Here is a 12432-nt window from a genome sequence, read left to right as displayed (position 1 = left end):
CACGAACAGGGTTGTAAACAAATGTCTGCACAACATTTTTGAGAATTAAGCTTTTTGTGCATGTGGAACATTACTGGGATATTTTATTTCAGCTCATGAAACATGGGACCAACACTTTACATTTTGTGTTTATACTTTTGTTCAGTGTAAGTTCAAATGTTAACACCACCTTTACTGTGAGGAGAATAACATGTTCACATGTGAAAATCTAATTATCAAACTCACATGTGGAATTGATTTCACATATGAAAATCGAATTTCCACTTTCACATGTGAAAAACTTTCACGTGAAAATCTAACTTTCACATGTGGAATTGCATTTTAACATGTGAAAACTTTGTTGAAATTTTGCATCCCCATGTTGTCACAGTTATTTCACATGAGATCATGTTTATTACGTGTAGTTTCATGTTATCACATGTTGCTTTTACACATTGTCACATGTTATCATGTGATCAGATGTGAAATACATGTTATCACATTTTTAAATTTGTGTTTTTTCTTTAAGGGTTGAGGCACTCTGAAGAAGAACGAGCAGACAGAAAAAACAGCAGACAAAAGGCAGAATATTCAAGGATTGTACTCAGGTTGCGTCATAAAATCGACTGTTGCGCAAGAAAAATCTCTAAAGCATTTCAAGGTGCTGTTGATTTACAGCTACTTAACCCTCCCGTTGTCCTAGGGTCAAAATGACCCGCCACTGTGTTAAACCAACTTTATTTAATTTTTATATTTTTTGGATCATTTGTGAGAAGGAGGCAGTGATACTTTCTTTAAAGTCTCACTGCCTCCTTCTCACAAATGATCCCCAAAATATAAACATTAAAAAAAGTTGGTTCAACACAGTGGCGGGTCATTTTGACCCTAGGACAACGGGAGGGTTAAAAAATTATAACATAACTTTCAGCATATGCTATTAACTTTGTGTTTCAGTCTGACATGCTAAGGTCTTCTGTGGGTAATTCCATTGTGCATTAGCATTGAGCATTAGCATGCATTTCCACATGTTAGAGTAGATCAACTGTTTCATAATTTATCAAGGAAAGGATGTTTTTCCTCTGTCTCTATGGGATCCCTGCTTTGGCTGGTGGAAAATCAGAGTGCAACCCAATCGGCACCCTATTCCCTATAGAGTGCACTACATTTGACCAGAGCCCGATGGACCCTGGTCAAAAGTACACTGTAAAGGGAATAGGGTGCCATTTGGGGGACACATTCCCACAGCACAGAGAACCAGACTGAGAAAGACTGTGTGTAATCGTGTCTTACCACAGAGGGCAAACTGTTTATCCTTCTCAGTTAATTTTGCATGACTCCCATCGGTATAAACCCATGGGGGATTTCCCTTTAATCTTTCTGTAAGAAAATAAACCAAATTGCTTGTTTTGCTGCCTTACAATAAAAACCAGTAAACAAAGTCTAAAAGCATGCTCCTGATCTGATTTACTTTTGAAAGAACACATGGTATCGCAATTCAAATCAACTGATCTTTTTTGTCTCTGAAGGGCAATTCTAGCGCATTAGCACAAGTCTAAGTCTACAACTTACCTATTCCTCCTTGCTCATAGGGGACTGACAGACAAGCTTATGACTAGTTTGCATGTTTCATGCATTTTTACTAGCGCCCTTAGGGCTCTGGTCAAAAGTAGTGCCATTGGGGACGTAGTCTTATATGCCTCAGCAATCGGTCAAATAATTAATAATAATAATAATAATATAATAATGTAACCCATTGCCTTATAAGTATGATGTAATAATGTAATTCAAGGTTGTAATAGCTTCCAGTAAGAGAAAGTAGGGAGCTAAAGGAAGAGGGCTGCATCTAAAGTGGACCGCTGATGGGCTAACAGATTAGCTAACATACTTTCATCTATTTTACTTCCCCAACGAACGGGTGGTGCCCTCGCTCACTGCTTCACCCAAAACCAATTTAGCACTGAAAGGCACAATTACATTGTAAGGTTTGGTACGTTTCACTACCGAGTTAAGTAGACAGAAAATATCACTCACCAAAAAGCTCAACTTCACTATTTTAGTGCTCATGACTGGGAGAGAGAAACCCTCTTCTATGGTTGTGTCCCTCTATTCCCTACATAGTGCACTACTTTTGACCAGAGACCTATGGGCCCTTGTCAAAAGTAGTGCACTATATAGGGAAAAGGGTGCCATTTGGGACTTGGCCTATCTACATGGGTCACATTGTCTCATTAATTGCTTATGAGTTATCACTCTAAACATGTGAAACAGCTGGGGGAATATAATGATTTGGTGAACACAATACCCTAAAAAAATCGCCCTTTCCCTGACCTTCACAGCATTGTGTTGGAGACAATTTACTGTGTGTTTGGAGCCAGTTGTTCCTAAAACCATTTAATTTGAGATAGAGAGAGGTTCATCCCCATAGGGGAACTATTTTTGGTGCTGGGTAGAACCCTTTGTAGGGTTTTTCAAAGAACCCCTGTATATGGTACTACCTAGAACCCTCTATGAAGGGTTCTGCCTAGAACCCTCTGAAGGGTTCTTCCAAGAACCATTTCATCATCTAAAGGTTCTTCCTACAAACGTCAATGATGGGTTCTACCGAGAGCCGTTTTATCTTTGGAGGGTTCTTCCTAGAACCCTCTATGAACATTTCATACATCACATACAGTACCAGTGAAAAGTTTGGACACACCTACTCATTCAAGGGTTTTTCTTTATTTTTAATATTTTCTACATTGTAGAATAATAGTGAAGACATCAAAACTATAAAATAACACATATGGAATAATGTAGTAACCAAAAAAGTGTTAAACAAATCAAAATATATTTTATATTTGAGATTCTTCAAATAGCCACCCTTTGCCTTGACGACAGCTTTGCACACTCTTGGCATTCTCTCAACCAGCTTCACCTGGAATGCTTTTCCAACAGTCTTGAAGGATTTCCAACATATGCTGAGCACTTGTTGGCTGCTTTTCCATCACTCTGCGGTCCAACTCATCCCAAACCATCTCAATTGGGTTGAGGTCGGGGGATTGTGGAGGCCAGGTCATCTGATCCAGCACTCCATCACTCTCCTTCTTGGTAAAATAGCCCTTACACAGCCTGGAGGTGTGTTGGGTCATTGTCCTGTTGAAAAACAAATTATAGTCCCACTAAGCCCAAACCAGATGGGATGGCGTATCGCTGCAGAATGCTGTGGTAGCCATCCTGGTTAAGTGTGCCTTGAATTCTAAATAAATCACAGACAGTGTCACCAGCAAAGCACCCCCACAACATAACACCTCCTCTTCCATGCTTTACAGTGGGAAAGACACACGCAGAGATCATCCGTTCACCTACACCGCTTCTCACAAAGCCACGGCAGTTGGAACCAAAAATCTCCAATTTGGACTCCAGGCACATTTCCACCGGTCTAATGTCCATTGCTTGTGTTTCTTGGCCCAAGCAAGTCTCTTCTTCTTATTGGTGTCCTTTAGTAGTGGTTTCTTTGCAGCAATTCGACCATGAAGGTCTGATTCACACAGTCCCCTCTGAACAGTTGATGTTGAGATGTGTCTGTGACTTGAACTCTGTGAAGCATTTATTTGGGCTGCAATTTCTGAGGCTGGTAACTCTGATGAACTTATAATAATAATAATAATATGCCATTTAGCAGACGCTTTTATCCAAAGCGACTTACAGTCATGCGTGCATAATTTGTTTTTGTGTATGGGTGGTCCCGGGGATCGAACCCACTACCTTGGCGTTACAAGCGCCGTGCTCTACCAGCTGAGCTACAGAGGACCAGACTGGCCAATAAAAAGAAAAGATTAAGAATGGCAGTCTTAGATATGGCTTTTTCTTTGCAACTCTGCCTAGAAGGTCAGCATCCCGGAGTCCCCTCTTCACTGTTGAAGTTGAGACTGGTGTTTTCGGGTAATTCTTAATGAAGCTGCCAGTGGAGGACCTGTGAGGTGCCTGTTTCTCAAACTAGACACTCTAATGTATTTGTCCTCTTGCTCAGTTGTGCACCGGGGCCTCCTACTCCTCTTTCTATTCTGGTTAGAGCCAGTTTGCGCTGTTTTGTGAAGGGAGTAGTACACAGCGTTGTACGCTTGCATGGAATAGCCTTCATTTCTCAGAACAAGAATAGACTGACGAGTTTCAGAAGAAAGTTATTTGTTTCTGGCCATTTTGAGCCTGTGATCGAACCCACAATTGCTGATGCTCCAGATACTCAACTAGTCTCAAGAAGGCCAGTTTTATTGCTTCTTTAATCAGCACAACAGTTTTCAGCTATGCTAACATAATTGCAAAAGTGTTTTCTAATGATCAATTTGCCTTTTAAAATGATAAACTTGGATTAGTGAACACAACGTGCCATTGGAACACAGGACTGATGGTTGCTGATAATGGGCCTCTGTACGCCTATGTAGATGTTCCATAAAAAATCAGCTGTTTCCAGCTACAATAGCCATGTACAACATTAACAATGTCTACACTGTATTTCTGATCAATTTGATGTTATTTTAATGGACAAAAACATTGCTATTCTTTCGAAAACAAGGATATTTCTTAGTGACCCCAAACTTTTGAACGGTAGTGTACATGTCAGTACTGTGGTGTTAAAAATGATGAGCATCTCTTTATCACAGATAGACCTCTCCCCATCTTTACAACAATTGAATCAATATGCCTTGACAATGACAATATACAGTCTAAGATGACACCAAGAAGTTTAGTTTCCTCAACTTGCTCAACAGCCACATCATTCATTACCAGATTCCGCTGAGGTCTAGAACTTAGGGAATGATTTGTACCAAATACAATTCTTATAGTTTGAGATATGTTCAGAACTAGTTTATTACTAGCTACCCATTCCAAAACGGACTGCTCTCTTTGTTTAGGGTTGCAGTGATTTCACTAGCTGCTGACGTGTATAATGTTGAGTCTACAGCATTACATAGACACACAGACGAGACGAGAGAGAGGACAGAGAAGGCGATACACTCAGAAAGACTAAATGGACTGTTAATTAAAATAGTTTCTTGGTTTCTTCCCAAATATATATTTCTCCCAGCGACATGCAAGCTTGGCAAAGACCTCACACTGCTTAAATTGAATATATGATAAAACATATTACTCTGGGTTATTGGCTCCACAGCAAGCCTGCTGGGTAGCAGGGAACTCAATACTTGAATGATTTAGGCATTTCTGCCTCCACACTCTCACAGCAGAGCTTTACACCCATTACAGATCCAAGCAGGTAGCGTGATCATGTCTCTGGATTTGTCCCAAATGGCACCCTATTCCGTAAATAGTGCACTACTTTTGATCAGTACCTATAGGGCTGTGGTCAAAAGTATGCACCTTATAGGGAATAGGTTGCCATTTGGGGTGCACATCTGTTTCTGCTCAAGGATACACAGAAAAGACGGTTCCTCAAGGGTTCTTTGGGAAGGGTGATGGTTCTATGTGGAACCATACTGACTCAAATAACCCTTTGAGCCATTCAATGGGTCTTTGCAGTTCAGAAAATAGTTATTTCCTCTTTTAGTGATAATTCAAATATTTTGGGGCGTGGTTTGAGCACAGCTTTTTTTGTGTAACCGTGAATGAGAGTGTCATTCCAGTTTATCTAATGTGTTGTTTCAAGTCATTACATGTTAAATATGATTAACACCAGTTATGGTGTCCCATTGCAGGGCTAGCACACCTGAGTCAACTTGTCATTTAACACAATAATAACACCTCAGGAATTTCAACAATAAAATATGGCTAACAACAAATTCAAAACCCTGTATGGTTCTTCAAAATGATCTATTGTATAAAGAACATTTCAGATTCAGGAAGGCACTTTATAGAACTATTCTCCATAAAGGTTCCATAAAGTACCATATGAAGGTATTGTATACATAGTGGAACCCTTTTTTGGTGCTATATAGAACATTTTATTAATGGTTCTTTATAGCAACATAAAGGTTCCATTTAGAACTTTATGAGCATGGTTCTTTATATAACCTTAAAAACAAGGTGCTATATAGCACCAAAATGGGCTATGTTCCACTATGGTTGTAAAGCCAAAGAACCCTTATTTACAACTACAACTATATATTTTTTTGTTTGTTTTGTGTATAGAAATAGCTTGGGGGTAGTTTAGTGAGTTGTTAGCCCAGTTATAAATAATTTGTACTCAGAAATAGGGGAGTGATTGCTTCCTACAAGAGCACAAAACCTGTACATTTCTAGACATCTTTGAAAAGTGAGTCAGGTAGAGGGTAGCATAATTTGTCTGATTCTCTGTAATAATGGTATGGGAATAATAATGCATTTTATTTTTAAATTGGTTTCTTGCATCTAACAACAACTCAATTTTCAGTCCCCTCCTTGTCTGAAGGACAAGTGGATAAACAGGTTAATGTCAAGCCATGCATGTGTTTTTCAAAAGTCTCATGGAATGTAGGCCTACATTGAACACCACACATTGGCTGCTACTGTTGGCTGAATGATAGAACATCTATTTCCATGTTAAAGTGTTATGGGATGCATTTTCTCCATTTTTTAAAAATGGTAAGCCACTCTGGTAGGCCTACATAATGATCAAATAGCCACAGTAGGTTACTTGGCCACAGTTAAAACTGTAACTTAAAGCAGTACAGCCTTAGTGTTCACAGTAAAAGCGCTCTGGAAGTTGCACAGAATTTTCTTACGACGTTCAAGTTTGTGCTGAACAGACCAGAAATTTGCTCAGTGCCTAATTTCTTTTGAGGGAACATTGGTGTACACCCCTTCAAATAAGTGGATTCGGCAATTTCAGCCACACCCGATGCTGACAGGTGTATAAAATCTCTATAGACAAACATTGGTAGTAGAAAGGCCTTACTGAAGAGCTCAGTGACTATCAACGTGGCACCGTCATAGGATTTTACATTTTTACATTTTAGTCATTTAGCAGACGCTCTTATCCAGAGCAACTTACAGTTAGTGAGTGAAAGGATGCCACCTTTCCAACAAGTCAGTTCATCAAATTCCTGCCCTGCTAGAGCTGCCCCGGTTAACTGTAAGTGCTGTTATTGTGAAGTGGAAACGTCTAGAAGCAACAATGGCTCAGCAGCGAACTGGTAGGCCACACAAGCTCACAGAATGGGACTGCCGAATGCTGAAGAGCGTAGCGCTTAAAAATAGTCTGTCCTCGGTTCCAACACTCACTACTGAGTTCAAAACTGCCTCTGGATGCAACGTCAGCACAACAGTTCGTCGGGAGCTTCATGAAATGGGATTCCATGGCCGAGCAGCTGCACACAAGCCTAAGATCACCATGCGCAATGCCATGCGTCGGCTGGAGTGGTGTAAAGCTCGCCGTCATTGGACTCTGGCGCAGTGGAAATGCGTTCTCTGGAGTAATGAATCATGCTTCACCATCTGGCTGTCCGACTGACAAATCTGGGTTTGGTGGATGCCAGGAGAACGCTACCTGCCCCAATGCATAGAGCCAACTGTAAAGTTTAGTTCGGGCTAGGCCCCTATGGGTTCGTAGCTTCAACCCTGCAGCACACACACACACACCAATTGGTTTAATGGACTGCTGAATGTATATTTTTTACCTTTGTTTGCTCTTTTCCATATTATGTCTATCGCTGACAAGCTACCCAGGAAAGGGCTGAAAATCGGCCATATGAATATATGTAGTCTTAGAAATATGGTTCATGAAATCAATGACTTGCTAACATCAGATAACATTCATATATTAGCCATTTCTAAGACTCACTTAGATAATTAATTAGATGATATAGCAGTAGCAATACAAAGATATAACATCTATAGAAGAGACAGTAATGCTTTTGGGGGAGGTGTTGCGGTATATATTCATAGCCACATCCCTGTAATGCTTAGAGAAGATCTTATGTCAAGTGTTATTGAAGTGTTGTGGTTGCAGGTTCACTTGGCACATCTAAAGCCATTCTTTTTGGAGTGTTGCAATAGGCCACCAAGCGCTAACAGTCAGTATCTAAATAATATGTGTGAAATGCTTGATAGTGTATTTAATGTAAACAAAGAGGTCTACTTTCTTGGGGTCCTGAATATTGACTGGTTTTCATCAAGCTGTCCACTCAAGAGGAAGCTTCGCACTGTAACCAGTGCCTGTAATCTGGTTCAGGTTATTAATCAAACTACCAGGATGTTTACAAACACTACAGGAAAAACATCATCTACATGTATCGATCACATTTGTACTAATACTGTAGAACTTTGTTCTAAAGCTGTATCCATACCCATTGGCTATATCCAGGAAAGTGTCACGCCCTGACATTGAGATCTCTAGTTGGGTTGGTCAGGGTGTGAAATCTAATTTACAGTGGGGAAAACAAGTGTTTGATACCCTGCCGATTTTGCAGGTTTTCCTACTTACAAAGCATGTAGAGGTCTGTAATTTTTATCATAGGTACACTTCAACTGTGAGAGGCGGAATCTAAAACAAAAATCCAGAAAATCACATTGTATGATTTTTAAGTAATTAATTTGCATTTTATTGCATGACATAAGTATTTGATCACCTACCAACCAGTAAGAAATCCGGCTCTCACAGACCTGTTAGTTTTTCTTTAAGAAGCCCTCCTGTTCTCCACTCATTACCTGTATTAACTGCACCTGTTTGAACTCGTTACCTGTATAAAAGACACCTGTCCACACACTCAATCAAACAGACTCCAACCTCTCCACAATGGCCAAGACCAGAGAGCTGTGTAAGGACATCAGGGATAAAATTGTAGACCTGCACAAGGCTGGGATGGGCTACAGGACAATAGGCAAGCAGCTTGGTGAGAAGGCAACAACTGTTGGCGCAATTATTAGAAAATGGAAGAAGTTCAAGATGACGGTCAATCACCCTCGGTCTGGGGCTCCATGCAAGATCTCACCTTGTGGGGCATCAATGATCATGAGGAAGGTGAGGGATCAGCCCAGAACTACACGGCAGGACCTGGTCAATGACCTGAAGAGAGCTAGGACCACAGTCTCAAAGTAAACCATTAGTAACACACTACGCCGTCATGGATTAAAATCCTGCAGCGCACGCAAGGTCTTCCTGCTCAAGCCAGTGCATGTCCAGACCCGTCTGAAGTTTGCCAATGACCATCTGGATGATCCATAGGAGGAATGGGAGAAGGTCATGTGGTCTGATGAAACAAAAATAGAGCTTTTTGGTCTAAACTCCACTCGCCGTGTTTGGAGGAAGATGAAGGATGACTACAACCCCAAGAACACCATCCCAACCGTGAAGCATGGAGGTGAAAACATCATTCTTTGGGGATGCTTTTCTGCAAAGGGGACAGGACGACTGCACCGTATTGAGGGGAGGATGGATGGGGCCATGTATCGCGAGATCTTGGCCAACAACCTCCTTCCGTCAGTAAGAGCATTGAAGATGTGTCGTGGCTGGGTCTTCCAGCATGACAACGACCCGAAACACACAGCCAGGGCAACTAAGGAGTGGCTCCGTAAGAAGCATCTCAAGGTCCTGGTGTGGCCTAGCCAGTCTCCAGACCTGAACCCAATAGAAAATCTTTGGAGGGAGATGAAAGTCCATATTGCCCAGCGACAGCTCCGAAACCTGAAGGATCTGGAGAAGGTCTGTATGGAGGAGTGGGCCAAAATCCCTGCTGCAGTGTGTACAAACCTGGTCAAGACCTACAGGAAACGTATGATCTCTGTAATTGCAAACAAAGGTTTCTGTACCAAATATTAAGTTCTGCTTTTCTGATGTATCAAATACTTATGTCATGCAATAAAATGCAAATTAATTACTTAAAAATCATACAATGTGATATTCTGGATTTTTGTTTTAGATTCCGTCTCTCACAGTTGAAGTGTACCTATGATAAAAAAGTACAGACCTCTACATGCTTTGTAAGTAGGAAAACCTGCAAAATCGGCAGTGTATCAAATACTTGTTCTCCCCACTGTATATATTTCTATGTTGGCCGGGTGTGGTTCCCAATCAGAGACAGCTGTCGGTCGTTGTCTCTGATTGGGGATCATACTTAGGCAGCCATGTTGCGTACCTTAGTTGTGGGATCTTGTTTCTGTTTGGCTTGTTTGATGTTTAGCCTCTTGAACTTCACGGTCTTTTGGATTTTGTTATTTTGTCGTTGTTTATTAAAATAAACGACTATGTACGCATACCACGCTGCACCTTGGTCCGATCCTTTACACAACGGACGTGACAGAAAGCCAAAGTTCCAAAAGCTGGGCCTAAAATACTGTATAAGAGATCATACAAAAGATTTTGCTGTGACTCTTATGTGGATGATGTTAAAAATATGTGTTGGTCTGATGTGATTAATGAGCATCCAGATGCTGCACTTGATGAATTTATGAAATTAATTCTTCCAATTATTGATAAACATGCACATGTTAAGAAACTGACTGTTAGAACTGTTAAGAATCCATGGATTAATGAGGAATTTAAAAACTGCATGGTTGAAAGAGATGGGGCAAAAGGAGTGACTAGTAAGTCTGGCTGCACATCTGACTGGCTGACTTACTGCAAATTGAGAAATGATGAAACTGTATTATGAAGTCAAGATCAATAATATAAAGAATGATGGAAAAAAAACTTTGCAATACTTTAAATTAAATTATGGGCAGACAGACTAATTCAACTCCATCTTTCATTGAATCAGATGGCTTATTCATCACAAAACCGTTTGATGTTGCCAATTAGTTTAATGATTACTTGTCAGGTGGTGACGGTGAAATGCGGTAGGCGAAGTCAAACGCAGGACACAGAGCTTACTGGAAACGTACTTTACTTGAAAGTAACCAGAGAAGAAAACCATCTCCATACAAGGAGGAAAACAACCCGCACACTAACACTGCCGAAGATGAATACAATAACACACAACACACAATGCACGACAGAGGGTTAAATAGGAGAAACAATACAACATAATGGGGAACAGGTGTACACAATCAGGACAAAACAAGTCAAACACCGAAACATAGATCGGTGGCAGCTAGTACTCCAGGGACGACGAATGCCGAAACCTGCCCGAGCAAGGAGGAGGAGCAGCCTCGGCTGATTCCGTGACAGTACCCCCCCCCCTTGACGCGCGGCTCCAGCTGTGTGCCGACCCCGGCCTCGGGGACGGCCAGGAGGAAGCGGAGCAGGGCGAGTCGGATGACTCCGGTGGAAGTCCCTCAACATGGAGGGATCTAGAATGTCCCTCCTGGGGACCCAGCACCGTTCCTCCGGACCGTACCCCTCCCACTCCACAAGATACTGCAGGCCCCCCGTCCGACGCCTCGAATCCAAGATGGAACGGACTGAGTACGCCGGAGCCCCCTCGATGTCCAACGGGGGCGGAGGAGCCTCTCGTACCTCATTCTCCTGGAGTGGACCAGCCACCACCGGCCTGAGGAGAGACACATGGAACGAGGGGTTAATGCGATAATACCTGGGCAGTTGTAACCTATAACATACCTCGTTCAATCTCCTCAGGACTTTAAAGGGCCCCACAAACCGCCGACCAAGCTTCCGGCAGGGCAGGCGAAGGGGCAGGTTTCGGGTCGAGAGCCAGACCCGGTCTCCCGGTGCATACACCGGAGCCTCACTGCGGTGGCGATCTGCGCTCGCCTTTTGACGCCTGATGGCCCGCTGCAGATGGACGTGCGCAGCGTTCCAAGTTTCTTCCGAGTGCCGAAACCACTCGTCCACCGCAGGGGCTTCGGTCTGGCTCTGATGCCAAGGTGCCAGAACCGGCTGATACCCTAACACACACTGGAAAGGCGTAAGGTTAGTGGACGAATGGCGGAGGGAGTTTGCCCAGGGAATATATCCCGACCACTCCTCTTGCCGGTCCTGGCAATATGACCTCAGAAAACTACCCACATCCTTGTTAACTCTCTCCACCTGCCCACTACTCTCGGGGTGAAAACCTGAGGTAAGGCTAATCGAGACCCCCAGACGTTCCATAAATGCCCTCCAGACTCTAGAGGTGAACTGGGGACCCCGATCAGACACTATATCCTCAGACACCCCATAGTGCCGGATGACGTGTGTAAACAGGGCCTCAGCAGATTGTAGGGAAGTAGGGAGACCTGGCAGGGGAATGAGACGGCAGGCTTTAGAAAACCGATCCACAACGACCAAGATCGTAGTGTTCCCCTGGGAGGGGGGAAGGTCCGTGACAAAATCTACCGATAGGTGAGACCACGGCCGTTGTGGAACGGTTAAGGGTTGTAACTTCCCCCTGGGCAGGTGTCTAGGTGCCTTACACTGGGCGCACACCGAGCAGGAGGAAACATAAACCCTCACATCCTTAGCTAAGGTTGGCCACCAGTACTTCTCACTAAGGCAGTGCACTGTCCGACCAATACCCGGATGACCAGAGGAGGGTGACGTGTGAGCCCAGTATATCAAATGGTCGCGAACCTTGAGCGGCACGTACCTCCGACCCTCTAGACACT

This window comes from Coregonus lavaretus (assembly GCF_964263955.1).
Source record: "Coregonus lavaretus genome assembly, chromosome: 34".
In the NCBI taxonomy this organism is placed as follows: Eukaryota; Metazoa; Chordata; class Actinopteri; order Salmoniformes; family Salmonidae; genus Coregonus; species Coregonus lavaretus.
Note: the sequence above shows the minus strand (reverse complement) of the source record.